We start from the raw sequence: 7,539 nt of genomic DNA, 5'->3' as shown, positions 1-7,539 counted from the left end.
CTAACCCCCCCTCCTCCACCCTGTTGAAAGGAACTAAGAGAAGGGTTAGAATATCAAAGGTGTGTAAGTGATAGACATATTCCACATTTCCACACCAGTGGCGGACCAATGATAAATACTATGAGTAAACAAAGCCTTATGCTGTATGTGGTGCCAGGTGATGGCTATTGCAACTGAAATGTTGTCTGTCTACCACTCCTTCTTACACACTGTGGTCGAGACAGGGAAGAAAGATAAGATGTTTCAGAACAACCCTGCTGAGGAGGCAGGCAGGGAGGGAGGGAGCGAGGGAGGGAACTAGGGGACATCACCTCACCAACCACCCCCCCTCCAGTCTGTGGGAGAGCCAGCCAATGGTTGAACAGTTGCCAGCCTGGCTCATGTTCACTGAAACTTCCTATTTCATCAATCAGTGTACTGTAGGTGGGTCAGGACAATGTGAAGTTTCTCCTAGACTCTGATCTAAGGTGATGTTTACATTGTCTTCTTCTAGACTCTGATCTAAGGTGATGTTTACATTGTCTTCTTCTAGACTCTGATCTAAGGTGATGTTTACATTGTCTTCTTCTAGACTCTGATCTAAGGTGATGTTTACATTGTCTTCTCCTAGACCACATCAAACTCATTCCACAGAGTTCTGAGTGTCTGCGGGTTTTCGCTCTACCCTTCTACTTGATTGATGAATTAAGGTCACTAATTAGTAAAGAACTCCCCTCACCTTGTCTAGGTCTTAATTGAAAGGAAATAACAAAAACCTGCAGAAACTAGGCTGTCCGTGGAATGAGTTTGACACCCCTGTCCTAGACTCTGATCTAAAGGTGAGGTTTACATGGTCTTCTCCTAATGCTTAAAGTAAGGAATTGTGAAAGTCAAGGTAATCTAATCCTAGATCAAGCCTAAGGGCTTGTACCTGGAGCGAGGAGGTATGCAGGGTGAAACCCTGTGGAGCACAAACCACAAACCAAGAACAGACATTGATAGTTATTTTTGCTCAGCTTCTAATCTACATTTGGATCAAGGTCGTGGTCAATTCCATTCCAATTCATTCAAGGACAGAAGTGAAATTCATCTGGCTGAACTAACTGAATAGAAATGGGACCTGCCAAAAACCTGGATTGGATGTGCGCGATTCCTCTCTTATCCAGGGGACATCAACTAAACCACCTACCCCGTCATCTCTACTAACATCCTACTTCATCATACTCCTCAACCTATAGGAGCAGAGTAGGGGAGATAGTGGGAGGTCCAGTGGCAATCTCAGCCACACCACACAACCAGCACTATATAGTGGAGGCAGAGTTGGGTCAATACAAGAGGGAGATTCAACCGCCATCAGACCAACTATCAACACAACACCCCTCAACCATCCTGGAAATTAGAAGATACTATGAGAGATAGTATGTCTACAACAATGATGCACTGTAGCAGACTTCACACAACCACCCTCCAAAGGGAAGGAGAGGGGGGGGGGGGAAACAAGGGAGAATAGGTCAGTCTTCGTAGCCAAACTCCACCACCACACCCTGCTGAGAGACACTGCTTCCCCTCCCCTCCTAAAGCCCAGCCAATGGGGAGAAAGTAGGGTAAATACAAAGGGAAATCCGGTTATCCCAGATAGACACCGCAATCTACATTACAATCACAGAGCTATGAAGAGATGATGGGGGGGGGGGGGGGGGGGGGTAAGGGGGCCACAGCACTGATTGTGCAGATTAAGAGAATACCAGGGTTTTACAGTTGAAGACAAGAGGGTTTCAAGAGAGCCTATGAGATGAGATCAGCACAGACTAGACCATTGACAGGAGTTGTACTGAGGAGTAGAGACAGGGGGTTGTACAGTATTGCTCTACATACAGCGAGACACAGAGGAACGTTGAGTAAAGACACAATAGTGTATTTGATGGCGTCTATCAGGGAGGGATTCTTAGATTTGGATTCTGCACCAGGCTCCTATCTTGGTTTTTCTGTCTTTGAATGTTTAGAACATTCAGCATTGTATCACATGAATTCTCAGCCTTTTTAATGATCCATCTGTATGAGCACACAACACTACATTTGAATAGAAGCACTACACAATACTAAATATGATCAAGAATCGCATAGGACCATATCTGATCTATTTTAGAAATATCAATCCAGTCTTTTTACTGTAGCAGCCATTTCAAATCAATGACGCCTCAACGGACATAATAAGTCCAGGTGTTGGGGTCATTGTTTGGGATGTGTGTGTGTGTGTGTGTGTGTGTGTGTGTGTGTGTGTGTGTGTGTGTGTGTGTGTGTGTGTGTGTGTGTGTGTGTGTGGTGTGTGTGCATGTGGATTTGGGACATCCCTGTCACAGAGAGGGTTAAACAGACAACCAATCCCAAACTCATTAGAATAAGCCTGTTCACCTTAATGGCTCCAAACCCCCAATTGTCACTAACAAAATGGTTTCACTCTGCCAACACTCTGTTTGACTTATGAACAGTGGGATCAGAATGGTTTCACTCTGCCAACACTCTGTTTGACTTATGAACAGTGGGATCAGAATGGTTTCACTCTGCCAACACTCTGTTTGACTTATGAACAGTGGGATCAGAATGGTTTCACTCTGCCAACACTCTGTTTGACTTATGAACAGTGGGATCAGAATGGTTTCACTCTGCCAACACTCTGTTTGACTTATGAACAGTGGGATCAGAATGGTTTCACTCTGCCAACACTCTGTTTGACTTATGAACAGTGGGATCAGAATGGTTTCACTCTGCCAACACTCTGTTTGACTTATGAACAGTGGGATCAGAATGGTTTCACTCTGCCAACACTCTGTTTGACTTATGAACAGTGGGATCAGAATGGTTTCACTCTGCCAACACTCTGTTTCACTTATGAACAGTGGGATCAGAATGGTTTCACTCTGCCAACACTCTGTTTGACTTATGAACAGTGGGATCAGAATGGTTTCACTCTGCCAACACTCTGTTTCACTTATGAACAGTGGGATCAGAATGGTTTCACTCTGCCAACACTCTGTTTGACTTATGAACAGTGGGATCAGAATGGTTTCACTCTGCCAACACTCTGTTTGACTTATGAACAGTGGGATCAGAATGGTTTCACTCTGCCAACACTCTGTTTCACTTATGAACAGTGGGATCAGAATGGTTTCACTCTGCCAACACTCTGTTTGACTTATGAACAGTGGGATCAGAATGGTTTCACTCTGCCAACACTCTGTTTCACTTATGAACAGTGGGATCAGAATGGTTTCACTCTGCCAACACTCTGTTTCACTTATGAACAGTGGGATCAGAATGGTTTCACTCTGCCAACACTCTGTTTGACTTATGAACAGTGGGATCAGAATGGTTTCACTCTGCCAACACTCTGTTTCACTTATGAACAGTGGGATCAGAATGGTTTCACTCTGCCAACACTCTGTTTCACTTATGAACAGTGGGATCAGAATGGTTTCACACACTGCCGTCCATCCCCTCACACTGAGGCTGTCAACAGACTGGTGTTATTGTTGTAGTCTCACATTATTATGGCTGACTGATGGTATATCAACAAACAGGATTTTTCATGTTTATAGTCTTGAATTATTCGGCTGTGAGGGTGGTAAAGGAGGTTGTCACATTAGGTGAATTATAGGAATGTTGTTGTGTGGTTAGACTATAGTGTGAATTGAAATTCAATTCATGTTACTTGGAAAAGTATACATTAATAATTTTTGGCAATTATCATAAATCTATCTATCTGTCTGTCTGTCCACAACCAGATGTGGTGTCAACAATGGGAACTAGTGCTAACACGAACCCAGAAAGGGATTGAGGGGGCACCAGGGAGGGAGCACCTTGGAGGGAGCAGCCTGAGCTGAGCAGTGGTCCAGCAGTAGTTGTCAGAGGGAGGCAGGGAGGCAGGCTCAAGTTGACGTGATGCTTCCTGCCAGCTTGTTATCATGCTGGTTACCATTGCATAACTGAAGGCAAATAACAGGGAGTTTGCACTCACGTGATAGGGGGAGCAAGGAGAGAAGGGGAGAGGAGAGGGAGACGGAAGAAGGAAACCCAAACCACAGCCTTCTGTGCTGTGCACTAGCTGCTTCAAAACCAACAAGAGACTCCCAGGAACAACAAAGCCGAGGAGAAATGGATAGAATAGAGTAGAATAGACATCAACTATCTGTCACTGCACTGAACCAAGCCGAGTGACTCAGCCCTGGGAATTGCTCTGTTATGAAACAGTCACTCAGCTATTTGTATTGAGGGAGACTCCAGAATATGTTTCTCCACGAGGCCATTTTGTAAGGCGGTTAATGAGGAAGACTGAGGATGTGCAGCTGGGAAGAAAATCCTCTTCGGACAGTAGAGCCACCTTCTCCTTTATCATGTATTGCACCACATATTCTCATTACTACACATCACAAACAACAGCTTTCCTCTGGGCCACTGGGTATGAATAATGACATGCAACAGAAATCATCATGCCACACGTTAAGGCCCAATGGTCTCCCTAACGACCCCTTAAGGACACTCTTAATGATTGCAGTTTATGAGACAGTTAAATGGCCCTGTGATACACACCACAGCCCAGTTATCATCAGTCAGTGAGGACATGAACGGCCCATTCAGTGTGAGGACTGTAATGTATCTACACTACCGTTTGGGGTCACTTAGAAATGTCTTTGTTTTTGAAAGAAAAGCACATTTTTTGTCAATTAAAATAACATCAAATTGTCAGAAATACACTGTAGAGATTGTTACTGTTGTAAATGACTATTGTAGCTGGAAACGGCAGATTTTTTATGGAATATCTACATAGGCGTACAGAGGCCCATTTCAGCAACCATCACTCCTGTGTTCCAATGGCACGCTGTGTTAGCTAATCCAAGTTTATAATTTTAAAAGGCTAATTGATCATTAGAAAACCCTTTTGCAATTATGTTAGCACAGCTGAAAACTTTTGTTCTGATTAAAGAAGCAATAAAACTGGCCTTCTTTAGACTAGTTGAGTATCTGGAGCATCAGCATTTGTGGGTTCGATTACATGCTCAAAATGGCCAGAAACAAATAACTTTCTTCTGAAACTCGTCAGTCTATTCTTGTTCTGAGGAATGAAGGCTATTCCATGTGAGAAATTGCCAAGAAACTGAAGATCTCGTACAACGCTGTGTACAATTCCCTTCACAGAACAACGCAAACTGTCTCTAACCAGAATAGAAAGAGGAGTGGGAGGCTCCGGTGCACAACTGAGCAAGAGGACAAGTACATTAGAGTGTCAAGTTTGAGAAACAGACGCCTCACAAGTCCTCAACTGGCAGCTTCATTAAATAGTACCAGCTAAACACCAGTCTCAACATCAACAGTGAAGAGGCGACTCCGGGATGCTGGCCTTCTAGGCAGAGTTGGAAAGAAAAAGCCATATCTCAGATTGGCCAATAAAAATAAAAGATTAAGAACGGCAAAAGAATCACAGAACCTGGACAGAGGAACTCTGCCTAGAAGGCCAGCATCTCGGAGTCAGTTGTTTTGCGGGTACTATTTAATGACAATAGTCATTTTAATTTTTTTAATTTGTAATTTTACCTTTATTTATACAGGTTTTTTCTCATTGAGATAACATCTCTTTTCCAAGAGAGACCTGGTCCAATAGCATCAGAGGGAACAACATTTCAGACAAAACAACTTACATACAGTAACACAACATTCAACAAAACTATAAACACACATACAGTACAACAAAAACATTGTACATTAAAAACACAAACGTCTTGACTAAAAACAGCTGTCCTAAAAACAATTACACTCTTTGATGATATATACATCGATCAAGTGTTTAAACTCCACCAACGAAACTAGATCATCACATTTTAAAATGTTCATGACAGAATTCCAGGACCACGGAGCTAAGTAACTAAAACTATTTCTACCATGTCCTGTTCTAATTTTTGGTACTGTTAGAAGCAAATCAGAATGGGACCGTAATTTATATTTATTTACTGACCTGACTAAAAAAGAACAGAGATAAAATGGTATTTTACCCAATATGGCCTTATAAATCAGTGTATACCAGTGTTTAAGCCTATGCAAGGTCAATGATGACCAGCCAACAGCGCTGTAGAGATCACAATGATGTGTTAGACGTTTCTGATTTGAAATGAACCTGAGGGCTGCAGGATACACTGAATCAAGTGCTCTCAGGGTAGTGGCTGAGGCCTGCATATATATAACATCACTAAAATCTAAAACCGACAGTAATGTGCATCGTACCAGCTCCTTCCTGGCCTCAAAAGAAAAACATGCCTTATGCCGGTAATAAAATCCTATTTTCAGCTTGAGCTTCCTTATCAAGTTCTCTACACCCAAATATTTGTACACTTTAACTTGCTCTATAGTATGTCCAGCCAATGTAGCAATGACATGATTTGTAACATGCCTGGCATTTGAAAATACCATGCATTTTGTTTTACCCGAATTTAGAATCAGCTTTAAATCATACAGATTCTGTTGTATGATGTTAAATGCTCTTTGGGCATTTACAAAAGCTAAAGATAAACTACTACCACTTGAATAAAGAACAGTATCATCTGCATAAAAATGAACATCCTCTGTTTCAATAAGACCCCCAATGTTGTTGATATACAAAATGAACAACAGTGGGCCCAAAATAGAACCTTGCGGAACACCTGAGCACACCTCTATGGACTCAGATTTACAACCATCCGCCATTACACATTGTGTACGATTTGATAGGTAATTTATAAACCAATCTAGAGCATGACCTGTAATTCCACAACATTTTAACCAACAACATTAACAACGTCTACACTGTATTTCTGACCAATTTGATGTTATTTTAATGGACAAAAAATTAGCTTTTCTTTCAAAAACAAGGACATTTTTAAGTGACCACAAACTTTTGAACGGTAGTGTATAAATACACATTTCCTTTTCATAACCACAACAGACTCTACGAGAGGTTGAATTGTTTCTTATAAAATTCATATTTAAGTTTCAGTTGAAATTCATGTTTGTGTAAAAAAGAATGTCCCATCAGGATCACGTACGTGCACACACACACACACGTTTGTTTTACTATCCTTGTGGGTAACGAAGAAAAAATACATCCATTCAAAATCCTATTTTCCCTAACCTTTAACCCTTAACCCTGACCTTAACCCTAACCCTTATCCTAATTGTAACCCTAACCCCTAAGCCTAAAATAGCCTTTTTACTTGTGGGGACCAGCAAAATGTACACAATTGTCCAAATTTTGGATACAAGGATAGTTAAACCAAACCATACACACATACACACACATTTCCCCAAATCAATGAAGGATTGAGTGCATTCAGCTGCAGGCTACTCAGTGCTTGTAGAATCAATAAATCCAACATGGAGCTTTGGAGTGTACAAGAGTATAACATACAGTACCAAGAGGATGGACAAATGCTCCCACACTAACAATCTCATTTAGAAGCTTGCACAAAGTCAAATGTAGCATTTGAGAGAGGTTTGCTGAAGATGAAGCTAAGCAAACTATTCAGTGGATACAAT

This window comes from Salvelinus namaycush, chromosome 5 (assembly GCF_016432855.1).
Source record: "Salvelinus namaycush isolate Seneca chromosome 5, SaNama_1.0, whole genome shotgun sequence".
In the NCBI taxonomy this organism is placed as follows: Eukaryota; Metazoa; Chordata; class Actinopteri; order Salmoniformes; family Salmonidae; genus Salvelinus; species Salvelinus namaycush.
The sequence above is the reverse complement of the archived record's forward strand: the minus strand, read 5'-3'. Positions refer to the sequence as shown.